The 12788-nt window shown below is 41.8% G+C and overlaps 1 long non-coding RNA gene across 1 annotated transcript; it reads right to left on the reverse strand.

The window, feature by feature from the left end:
• Positions 1-510: 510 nt before the first annotated feature.
• On the reverse strand, positions 511-2729 carry LOC131568330 (uncharacterized). The gene is made up of 2 exons (XR_009275721.1): positions 2656-2729; positions 511-708 (listed from the first exon to the last, which is right to left on the reverse strand). It is a non-coding gene; the product is annotated as an uncharacterized LOC131568330 (long non-coding RNA).
• Positions 2730-12788: the final 10059 nt, after the last annotated feature.

Raw genomic sequence — 12788 nt, forward strand, 5'->3', positions numbered from 1 at the left:
ACTGAGCTGCAATAATTAGTTACAGAACATCTGCCCAGCCTGCTGCATGCAAAGAGAAATTAGTTCATCTGAGCCACTAGCACAAGGTTTAACTATTAAAAAGGGGTTCAGATTGACTTTTTTCACTTTGCTTAACAGCAGATGAGATTTTTCATGGAGTTTCAAGTGTTATTCCCAGCCTTCAGCCGGACCACTGGGTAAAGCTATATTTCTGCAGTGTCATTGTTTTTGTTTTATGGTCACTGACATAAAAAGTAAGCTTCTCCTATTCCCATTGCTTCAACCAACATGAGGCTTACATGGTCATGGCCTCTATCTCTACAGATAAATTCCTATTTCTCTATTTCCATATGGGAACTTTTTCCTCAATTATCCATTCCAATTAAGTTTTATAGTAATAGATGTTCCAAGAATATTGAGCTGCTAACAACTTCAAGAAAATTAAATTGAGTTTTTGCCTGCGCAGTTAATTTTGACCTGGTAAACTCCAGAAAATATACACTGGAAAAGTGGTATTAAAATGATTTATCTGTGCAAAACACCTTAATCAAAGTTTGCATCCTTCTGGACAGCAGAGAGTCCCACCATGAAGAATATGTGTCACAGGGACCAGACTTGCCAAGTCCTCCTGCTTCCCAAGCTGCTCATTTCTGCTTTTTGTGTAGAACTCTCTCCTCTTGGTGACATTGAATCCTAGGAAGAACCACCCTGATGGACAAAACCACAAGGTTAGAATAAGTCAGTTTTCACATTCCGTATTTTAGCACACTTGCAAGAAGTGATAAGAAAGTGGGTGGCAAATGAGACCTGCTCTTTGAAATTACAGAGCTGTTCTCTAGAAAAATCTGAGCCATGAGAGAATGCACGTAAATACTCAGTGGCAGAAAATTACCCTCTACCCAAAAAGCAAAAGCATTTCTGGTTTGAGAGAAACTTCTTCCTTCCAAAACTGGACAAAGCTAGGAATCTTTCCCAGAATCTGGAAGTTCTCTGGACTCTGGGAAACCAAGAAGTCAATCAGTTGTGTTCCTGGTGGTTATACAAGAAAGGCTGTAGGAACAATGCATCAGTTACAGGCAAAATGTGAAAGTTTGAGAACTTCCAGTGCTTCAAATGGAACATTTGGCACTCAGCAAAACAGTGTGTGGTTTCTCAGAATGTGTTTGAGCAACTCTTGTCAATATTGTGAGCACAATAATGAGTTGAATCAAACACATTGACAGCAGCTATATTGTACCATAGCTGGATGTTGCAGCTGAAATAGCTACTAGTAAAGTCCAGGGTAAGGAAGCAAAAAAAGGGCCCTTGCACAGTATCCACATGTGAAAAGTACATATTATATGGCTCTATGCAGATATTTACTATCTATATATTTTTGTATTGATAAATAGTGCTATCTTAACATTTTAATAATATGGTAAATGTCTTTTTGTAGTTAAAATAAGACCTATGTATGTGAGATTTTTTTAAAAGAAAATAATGAAGTACTTGCACCAGATAGCAGCCACAGAACACCTAAATCTTTCAGAGAAAGAGAATTTATTGCTCCATTATCAGAAGAAACAAACTTCTTCCTGCCTCGCTCAGCCCTAAAGATGCCATTTAAGATTAAGAAAAAGAAGTTGACACTGACCAGACGGAATCCTGTGTTTGAATGGAATTTATGCATCATGGATGAGGTGTATGAATATACAACAGGTTGTTGCTTTTAAGGGTTAATCCTCTGTTAACGTGGGTCCTTTTTCAGAAAGAGGTACCCAGCCTGTCTGTAACTCTTTGTTTCTATTGTCTCATATTGTCCTAATCTAAGTTGTCCAAATTATTATTACTCTAATTATATTGCTATTTTTTATAACCATTTTATTACTATTAAACTTTTAAAATTTTAAAAACAGGTGATCGGCATTTTTCAACCACAGATGTTTAAATCAGCCACGTGGTGAGATGCTCAGGTCCCAAAGCAAGACTCGTGGTGGGAGTCCAGGTTTCTGTGTCTCGAGAGGCAAGGGCTGAACAGGGGCATGGGGCAGCACAAAGATGAGGGCCAACAGGGGAATAGGGAGTGGCTGAGGGACATAGGAACAAGGGGAAGGAGCCAACAGCCTCTGTTGATATTATATTTCTAGAGTCCCATACCTTCTGAGTGGTTTTCTCACACACAGCTCTTCACAGCAGTGTTGTTCCTGCTTCCTCATCAGGGCTCCTCCAAGGCTCTCCCTGACCTGCCCAACTCACTCCCTTTTATCCCAGTTATCTTCATTAGCCACAGCTGCCACCCAATTAAGGACATCACAACTGCAGCCCATTTAGAACAACTAGGACTGAGGCAAGGCCACTTATACAATACATATGTTTTACTAAGACTCCTACTATATTTCCCCCTTTTCTTTTACTTACAGATATTCAAATACAATATAGATATTCAAGTACAATACATACATTTCCCCAGGACTCAAAGGCCATGTACAACACACACAGCTCTGTGCTCAAAGGCCATGTTCTTCTACAGCTCTTGGCTCTCCTATCTTCTATCACATCTTGTTGTTGTTATATTTCTAGAGTCCCAGCTCTCGGGCTGCCACAGCTCTCGGCTGTCCTATCTTCTATCACGTCGGGGTCACCAACAGTTGCTATTGTATTTCTAGAGTCCCATACCTTCTCTGTCTGGCTGGTTTTCTCACAACCATCTCTTCACAGCAGTATTGTTCCTGCTTCTTCATCAGGGCTCCTCCAAGACTCTCCCTGACTAGCCAACCCACCCCCTTTTATCCCAGTTATCTTCATTAGCCACAGCTACACAATGAAGGACATCACAGCTGCAGCCCTTTTAGAACAACTAGGATCGGGGCAAGACCACTTATACAATACATATATTTTACTAAGACTCCTACTATAGGCCTCTAACAGCTTTTCTTGTGTCTCCCAAACTAAGGGAATGCCTCTCAGGGTCTCCACACCCAGAGACAAAGCTAATTATAGCATTTTATTTAAAGAGAGGCTGTAATCTCAGTGAAATGGTCTAAGATAAGAAGAGAAGGTGGAGTGTTTTGGTTTTTTCTAGCAAGGGTTTCCCATACACAAGAGGGTTAATTTAAGTTCTTGTTCTGCTTGATTCTGCCCAAGTTCTTGAACTTAGTCTGCCACACTGCAAATCAGTGCCCTAGTTAAATTTGTTGCTGGCCATCATCAGCAAAAGCTGAATCTCTTTCTCTGTACTTTGCCAAGTAACAACAAAAGGGTTTTAAAAGGCCTTAGTTTTTCTACATTGTAGAAAAAAAGAGTACATTTCAAAGCTTGGAAAACTTCCTTTCCCAGCACAAAAATAAAATGTAAAACTTACAAAATCCTCTCTGCCTGCTCTTACCCAGCACTAAGGAAACAGGCAGACTCTTCGGGGATCCTCAGCAACAAAGTAGTTGTTGCAATCAAAACTTTGGTTTACTTGTACTCTCTAAAAATCAGGTCATTTTGAAAACCAAACATAAAACCCCTCCTCATAGCAGGTTATTTGAACACATCGACCATGACTTTAGTTTAAAGTACATATAAGAACTTCTGTCTGCAGGAACCAGCCTCTAGTGAGGGACCATAGCCCTGGCACCTTGCTTCTGCTCTCCTGCTCAAAAAGAGCCTTCTATCCCTTCAGCCACATACAGATCCACCTTCATGTCCCTGCTTTCTCATTTTTTTGGCCATGTTTTTGCTCAGAGCTTCTCTTCTTGCATCAGCTGGGATAAGGAGGCAATTGTTTGCTTAAAGCACTATATTTCTGTTGGTCTCTTGGAATAGTGAGGAGCCAACTGGACTTATGCTCTGCCATGAGAAACCAGAAGCTGCAGTGTTCATTTTGCAGCAACCTGAAATAGATTCTTCCTCTGCTGCTCCTCCTGGTTTCCCTGTGCAATGCCAGCATCAGCAGAGCTGTTGCAAACAGCCTGGGTGTAGGACCAGTTTCATACAGCATTGCCAAAATGTGCAGCTCTCAGAGCCTGCCCACTCCTTCCCTCCCAAGCTGGTGGTGTGTTTGCCATCCTCACAGCTTCTGCAGAGTGCTCCAGATCAAATTGGGCTCCTCTGGAATGAGCACCTTGCCTTTACTTTCCTGGTGATGGGTGGTTGTTTTACCAGGAGAGTCCTGTGAAATCTGAAATGTGTTAAATTGTGGATTCATTGCCACATCCCTCCAGAACTGGAATGGGACATTCCCTTGAGGGGGAGGCTGGAGAAGCAATAAACAGAGCATTGGAAAACACCATCTACAGGGCCCAACCTGACATCCCTAACTCTGCATGAACCTAGAGGATGTTTATCCAGCTACTCCCTGCACTTGGAAAAGAGGTTTTGGCCACGGGACAACTCAAACTGAGAGCTCTGTGAGGAGCATTCCAGTCCACCTAGGACTTCTGTTCACAGCAGTAATAAGCTATCAAACCTTTGTTTTCCCAGTCTCTGATATTTCCAGGACTCCTGAAGAGGGTATGGTGATGTGCACTGTTAAATATTGCTGCTCCCCATTTTGTTCTGGTCCACACCAACAGAATAATCCAGGCAAGTCTTTTTACTTGCATCATGTCAAAAATCACTCCAGAGCTGAATGTGAAGATAAAAGAAGTTTATTGGTCTTGGAAACAAGCTTTATTCCCTAGGAATCAGCAAACCCAATGATTCTGTCATGGTTTTAAGCTGAAACTTCCCTTTTTGCTTGACAAATTTCAGTTGTATCTATTGTAGGATCTGATTCATGTAGCACTGAAATGCAGCCACCTCTGGGGTAGGTTTTGAAATCCGTTTGGTGGAAAAGATCACATCATGGATCAAAAAGAAACAGATCCTATAGTTTTATTTTACAGAAATGAAGGGCAAGTTCTTCATTAGAAGATTGAGAAGGACCTTAAGTGATCTAGATTTTGTTCTCTGCTCTGTTTCATGTTTGGTGTGCCAGCTAAGCATATATCTCATTTCTTCCTTCCTTTTTCTTCTAAAAGTAGGAACAATAATGGCTTCTTTAGCCAGATCCATACATTTGGACATCTTACTGCACCTAGCATTCAAGAGCCTAACTTCTTACTGCCACACGAATGTCTAGAGTTGCTATTTACTAAGAAAGACCTGAAAGTCTTTTGGATCTATGTGTAAAATAAATTCTGCGTAAGATTTCATGTGATCTCAGAAAAATTATAAAAGAACACAAGATGAAGACATCATAAAATGAAGAAGGTCAGGTTTAGATTAAATATTAGGATGCAATTATTGCTTGTGAGGGTAGTGGAAGGCTGAGATGGAATTTGCAGAGACGCTGTGGTTCCCACAGCCCTGAAGGTGTCCAAGGCCAGGTTGGATGGGGCTTGGGGCTGGGACATGGGAGGTGTCCCTGCCCATGACAGAGGGGGGCACTGGATGGGATTTAAGGTCCCTTCCAACCCAAACTATTCCATGATTCCATGGTTCTATGTAAAACTGGGAAACTGAAGGCAGGGAACAATGACCCTTGGTAGAATTCAGCTAAGAACGATGAAAATAACACCCTGAAAAAATATATAGCTATAAAAACCTCTTTAAAAACACTAAACATGCGAAGGAAAATGAAGTCGTCATCCCTTTAACTGTATACACAAGGCTCTTGGGTTTTTATTTCCTATCTGGGAAAGTGTTGGGTTTCCAGGGCCGTGCCAAGCACTGGCCATGCTGCTGGATGCCCCCAGGCTGAGGGAACACTTGCTGGGTTATTTTTGGCCTCATGAGTACATCACTCAATGCTGCCACTGTTTGCAGCTGTGACAAAGAGAGGCCTCTGTGTCATAAAATTCGAGTGGATGCATGGAGGAGGGGAGGAGAAAATGAGGAAGGCATCACCCAGACCACGTTTTGCTAACAAAATTAATTGCTAGTTTAATTAAAGAGTTAAATAAGTTCAATCTGCGTGGTAGACAGAACAATTAATTGCAGGCTAGTTGCATTTTTCAATTTGTTTAAAGAAAACAAAAATCAATTCATCATCATCATTCCCCTGGATTTTGCTTACCTCTCAGAGCACTGATCTGATCGATCCTTTCTAGGAATCATGGGTCATGGCAGAAGAGATTCCCATGCTTTAGGGAGGTTATTCAAAAAAGAGTGGAAAAATGTACTAAAATAGGAATGGCAGCTTGGTTTGGGTCTCTTTAATACAAGGAATTTCAGCGCAATAGTTGAAGAGGGGAGGAGACTATGGGGAAGAACTTCGCTGGAGGAAGGTGTTGGAGAGTCACGAGAACAAACCAAAAAATCAGATTTTTAAGTTTTATGAATATCTAAAGAACAAATGCAAACTTTCCTTATTTTTAGTGGGAATGGGTGCTGTTTTGTTAAAATGCTGTGAAAGAGGAGGGAAACCTAGAGAAAATACAACTAATTTTCAGATCCTTAGAGTAAAACTATTGTCAAAATAACAATTAATGTGAGATTTTCAGTTTCTTTTTTTCTTTTTTTTTTTTTTTTATGTAGGAGCCCCAAAATGCTTCAAATCAAAATTGAAATGGGAACACCCCTCACCCCCCAACTCTGAAATCTGTTTTGGATCCCTTCAAAAAGATACCCTGGACAGCCTTGGTTGGGTCCCTCTCATCTGTGTTCACTTTGTGGAATTTAATGTCATCCAGGAACACTTCCAGGATCTTCAGAGCAACTCAGGGTATTTGTCCTTGAAGGTTAACATTTGGGGTGGGCACAGTGTCGGCTGTGGCAGGAGTTTTGAGGTGGGATTTCACAAATCTCAGGTAATTTCTGTCCCAAGTTTCCATTGTCAGTGTGGTTTGTAGAACAGGGAATGTCTTCAGCCTCCTTTAAAAGGATTGGTTGATGCTTTTGCCTTTTCCTCCTTATTTTTGGAGATGGAATCAGCTACAAGAGGGGAGCAAAAGCCTCAGTGGGTGAGGCAGCTGTGACACAGTAGCAGGGAGGTGCCAGGCAGCTTTCTCTGGGACATTTCTGTACCAGTGTCCTAAAAAAGAGATGAGAAAGGGGAAGGAAGAATTCTGAATCACATGCACGTTATGAAGCTGATTGAGCAGCTGAGGAAAATCAGCTCCTGGAGGCTTCTGCTCCTCCTGTGGGGGTGGTGGTGGGACTCTGAAAATTACTTTGTAGATGAACCTCTGTTTTGGGGTAACCCCCTTATTCTGTCTCTGAAAGCAAAAGCTGAGTTTATTGATAATTATAGGCCTGTTAATAGCCACAAATTATCAATCCAGCCATAAATTATCAATCAATTATCATTATTAAGCCTTGTTTGGCTGGAATTCCTCACCTTTCATTTCTGTAAAACAAAACTTTAGGATCTTTTTCTTTTTGACCCATGCTGTGATCTTTTCCAAAAAAAGATTTCAAAACCTACCCCAGAAGTGGCTGCATTTCACAACTGGATTTTAAAATGCATCGCCTAGGTTTGTATGGCAGCCTGGTCTGGGTGACTGCACTACAGAAATAAAATAATTATTTCCTAGAAGGTTTTTCCCATAAGGGAGATTCCTGTCCATGCTGAAGCATCATCCTGGTCATCTGGATTTCTCCCTAAAATCCTGCAGTAATGCTGCCACCTATGGAAGGTTCTCCAGTCCCGACCTTTGCAGGCTGCCTGATGCATTTACAGCTGTGAAAACAGGATCTGAGTGTGCTCCTCTGACCTGCTGATAAAACTCCCTATTTTCTATTGGATATTTAATCCTGACATGAAGAGGCACAAATTCACTTCCTCACAAATAAATTAGTTTTGAAATTGAAATTGCTTCTGGAAATTGGCCCTTAAGACAATATTTTTGCTTGACAGTGGCAGCTCAAGGTCCCAAGGCAAAACATCATTTTAAGTGCTGTAAAAACACCACAAAGAGCTGGGCAGCATTTCCAGCTCCTTTTTTTTTTTTTTAATGATACAGCTGAGGAAGGTTTCATGAAAAATTCCTTCTTCAGGGATATACTTTAACTTGCTGAGTGTATATATTTTCTATGATGTATATGATGGGGAAGTTCATCCCCATCTTGTCCCCATATATTTTCTAGGATGTACATGATGGGGAAGTTGGGGCCTTTTCCCTTTAATTTGTGTCACTTTGGGTATGAAAATAGAAACCTGGTAGGAAATTTGCACATTGGGTCTGGGAAGAGGCCACATTTTTGGAGTTAGGAGAAAGAGGAATGTGCTTGACCACTGCTACAGGTTCTACAGTCAAAAACAGTCTCTTGGCATCAGTGCCTGTTTTCCACACTGGGACTCACAAGACAAAATCAAGATACTCAAAATGTTCAAGAAATGTTGAAATAAATGTTCAGCAAATGCTGAAAATGTGTTTTTCTCTGCTTACTGGGTGCTGTGGAAGCCAACCCCAAAGGCTGGAGGTAAAGCTCTGTCTGCAAGTGCTTTTTTCTTGGAGGAAAGCAAGAAAAACTTTGACCACCCCCCACCTTGCACAGGGCCCTGGAACAGAAAATTTTGATTAAAAAGTGATAAAAGTATTCATATTTCTCTTCTTGTGGAGAAGAAAGGAAAATATTAGGAGAAAGGGAGGGGGCAAATTAGCTTTAAAGGCTGTGGGGGGAGGATGAGAAAAGTTACATCAGGTGTGAGCTGTGCCAGGTGTTTCCTCTGAAGGGCTGATGGCTGAGGGGGTGCTGAGGGGGCTGCAGAACCTTCCAGAACTGGGGGGGCCAGCCCTGGTTCCTGATGTGCTGAGGTCTCCTCTCCCCCTTCCCTGGGGCAGAAGGTGGTGGGGAACGTTCTGTGGTGGAAAAACAACTGTTTGAGAATGCTCTCCATGTAGGAGATGATTGAATTTGCTGCAGCAGAGTGGTAGGATGGAGTCATGCCTCTATGTGATGCTTGAAGTAATTTTTTTTTTCCCTTTGGTTTGCAGCTTCCCGTGGTCCTGCCCAGATGGTGCTGTTTGCTTTTGAGCTTCTGGAAAGTTTTGGGAAGGGCTGGGCTGCCCCTTCTTGTCTGTAAAATGGCTCTTCAGCTTTCTGGCGGTGTTCTTGGGTTGTTTCCAGTTTAGGGGGGTTTACCGTAATTGGTGTACTGAAATGAAACAAGGAGATGTAAAACTTCTCCAGAATGTTGGTGGGGTACCTTGAGGTGAAGCACGAAGGCCTGCAGAAAGATGAGTTTATAAATATTCACAAATGGTTTTGTTCTCTATTTTAGTCCTAAAAATATAATAAATGGAAGATGCTTTTACTGTGGGGTGAAATATGGAGAGGAATACCAGGAAATCCAGGGATAAATGAGAGCATTGCTGTTGCACCTTTTAGCAGGAAGGGATAAATTTTCAAATTCTCGGGTGCTGTTTATAAGACAAAGTTCAGTTATCACTAGCATGGCTTTTGTGTCATAATCTGGCACTCAGTTGCTGCAGGTAAGATTGGAGACTTTCCTGTGTTTATGGTCACCTCTAACTTGCCAAGATGTGATTTTTCTTCCCCCTGAGAGTTTTGAATGCACACAAAAAGACAAGTATTTAGCAAAATTTAGCACAGATATGCTGCTATCTGTGTTGCATTTGATAAAGCATTTCCTGCTGACTCTTTGTTCTGCCAGCTATTTAAAATGCCTGTAAATCAAATTCAAGCCCTAGACCATAAGGTTACTTTTTTCCCCCCCATATGTGCTTTTTATACTAATAACTGTGCAAATGCCTGTTGGTGATGAGGATCCTGTTAAGTGTACTAAAAGGGCTGTAAAGAGGCTATAGAGTTTGTAATTTAGATTAAGAGGTTTAAATATAGCATGTGAATGTAGCAAATGCCAGTGGGATTTAGGGGGAAGACTTTATGGGCTGAAACTTTCAAAGAGAGCCAAGGGAATAAGGTGCTCAATTGCATACAGAGATTGGACCCTAGAACTTGTCTGAGCAAGGAAAATGGCAGGAATGACTCCATAGCTGTTATTAATCTCTCCCAAAGCAGATGTTTCCAGTTCAAGATCCTGGCTTAGATCGAAGATCCTGGTCTCGATCTGCTTTGGAGAAAATGAGAGCAGTTGTAAAAGGCTGATTCTGTAATAAACTGCTCCAGCCACCCTTCCCCATGGTTCGCTGACAGACCTCTGAAGCTGCTCCTCTGAGATGGGAAAGAAGCAGCAAAGTAAAGAAAGAGAAAGGTAGTAACTTTCAATGTTTCTGGAATGAGTTTGACCATGATGTAAGACTCTTTGAGGTCCATGACTATTTGGCAAGTGTAAATTGGAACAATGGAATTGCAAAATTAGCTGGTAAAAGAATATAAAACTGGCAAGGCGGTGCTTTTGTCCAAGAGCAAACAGAGGATAGAATCCTCTGAGGAGGATGCTGCAGGCTGACAATGTGCTGTTCGTGGCTCTGATGTTACCCTGAATCTGTTCTGTGTTCATCAGGGCAGGAAAAATTGTTGTCAATGCTTTTGTGCACTGGAAAGCAGTCTGGGCTCACATCATACTGGATGTCTTGATTGTATCAGTAGAAGATATCCAAAGTATTTTTATATCTTTATGGTAGCTTCAGATAGGGTTTTTCTACTTAGGATTTTGCAATAAATGCTCATGTGACCAAACATGAGAAGTTTGATATCCACTCTTCTTTTTGCCTGTCACCTGAGGGTCTTTAGTCACACTGCAAAGGCAAAACTCCTTAGCAGAACCTGGGATTGTTAATCCTCCATTTGACTTGTGTGGGCACTGAAAGCTGGATCTAATCCAGAGGGAAATCTGCCTTTATGCAGAACTGCTCTGGATTGGTGGGGACAATTCCTTCCTTTCCTCCTGTACAGAGCATCCCTTCAATCTGCGCTGCCATTTGTGCTTGGGGGACAAAAGCCTGATGTGGAGGAAGGCTTTTATATCCTGGCTCTGTGGAACTTGGTTTAGATTGAGGCCATTGTGTCTTAACAAATTTCACTGAGTGGGGCTGTAAAATTGGGCTTCTGCTCAGCGACCTGCAGGGCGAGTTACTGTCCCAGAGAAACTGCCTGGTGGAGATGATCTTGTGCTTGAAACAGGCAGCATGTCCAAAACAGCCAAAAGATGTGCTTCAAATCCATCAGAGGGGCTGCCACTGACTCCCGAGACAGACAGTGATTTGTGTGTGGTTTGATTGTCACCGACATCTTTTCATAAAAATCCTTTCTTTAGGATTTTCCCTTCTGGGAAGCTGAGAGGCCTTAGAAATGAAATGTAAACAATGGCTATCTGCTGCTGAGGAATGCAACAGGTGCACCTGTGATTGGCCCCTGTTGGATGTGTACAATTAATGGCCAATCAAAGACTGAGCTCTCTCTGGAACAGAATCAGAGAGAGCTCCTTTGTTATTCATTCTTTTCTATCCCTGGCTTAGCTAGCCTTCTGAGAAACTTTCTTCCTATTCTTTTAGTATAGTTATAATGTAATATATATCATAAAATAATAAATCAAACCTTCTGAATATGAGGTCAACATTCTCATCTCTCTCTCACCCTGAAAACTCTTGTGACCACTGTCACATTTGTTCATGTTGTTGTTTGGGTTTTGGGGGTTTTTCTGAGGCCAGGAGCTGTCCAAGTGTTCCCTTATCTTCCCAGGTGGTGGCACCAGGGTAGTGTGACAGGGAAAAGTCAGGCTTGAGGTTAAAATATTTCCCTTTTGGTGAGGACTGACTTTTGTGGTGCTGCTTCTCTGACTCTGCTGCCACTGCTGAAGTAATTCCATAGTCAGAGTCATTATCTGTGTGTGCCTGGGCCGCATGGCAGGAAATGTTCCATCCTCTTGGAGAGCAGGCAGTGCTGACAATCCTGATTTCAGGCAGTAAAATAGTGGCAGAACACTGAGTTTCTGCTCTGAACATAAAGAGCAAGCAAACATTTCTATGAAGTGTCACTTGGGAAGCAAAATATGTACCTGTACTGCTCAAAGTGGTGAGTGGCAAGACTTTATGGGAATCAGTTTGACCTCAAAATGCTGTAAGGAAAAAGAAAAGTTTGGATGGGAAAGCCTGTTGGAATAGAATATGGTTCAGAAGAGAGAAAAGGAATCTATTCTGGAATAACAGTACAAAAAAGGCCATTTTTCAGAGTTGCATGAATAGGAGGTATTGTGCTCACTGGGTAAGTGTAACTTTGTGTTGAGAATAGGTATTAATTTGTGCTAACACTAGCTAAAAATCGTATCTAATTCAATTGAATCAGTGGCACCCTGCTAGGGCTGTTCAGCAGTGGGGTTTGAGCAAAGGTCCCTCAAAAGAGAACAGCAAGCAGCTCTAGGTTCAGTCCCAGCTGAAGATGTTGGGATTGGAGCAGAGTTTCTGTGCAGACCACAAGGTGGTGGCATTGCCCAGGTAAATGGTCCGTGAAATATCATGATTTTAATATTTCTGTGTGTTTGAACTGCAGGTTTGTCTTTTGTACCACCATTATTATGGGAAAGGAAATACCAGTTAAAATATTTGACTCTGTTGCATAATTAATCAGGAATGTAAAATACTTTTCTTGATGGCAGGGACTCTTATTTTCACTTTTAGAACATTTTCTTCTCCTGCTTTCCCAATACTAAGCAATTTGAATAACATTTAGCTGTGCTACAAAGGGTCTGAGTGCAATTGTGCTCTGAAAGACAGCTCTGGAAAGTGGGAGAGCGGGGCTGAGTTCTTCCTGTATTATTTCAGGAAAGTGGCTTAAATTTCATGGACCTCGTTTCTGATCTGTAAATTGGGAATGTGCCTCTCCTCTTCTATCCTCCATGTCATGTGCAGCTGCTGCCTCCCTCACTAACACCCTCTCCTTTCCTGAGTATTTAAAGTGTAATCCTTGCACAATCA

Source organism: Ammospiza caudacuta, chromosome 26 (assembly GCF_027887145.1).
Source record: "Ammospiza caudacuta isolate bAmmCau1 chromosome 26, bAmmCau1.pri, whole genome shotgun sequence".
In the NCBI taxonomy this organism is placed as follows: Eukaryota; Metazoa; Chordata; class Aves; order Passeriformes; family Passerellidae; genus Ammospiza; species Ammospiza caudacuta.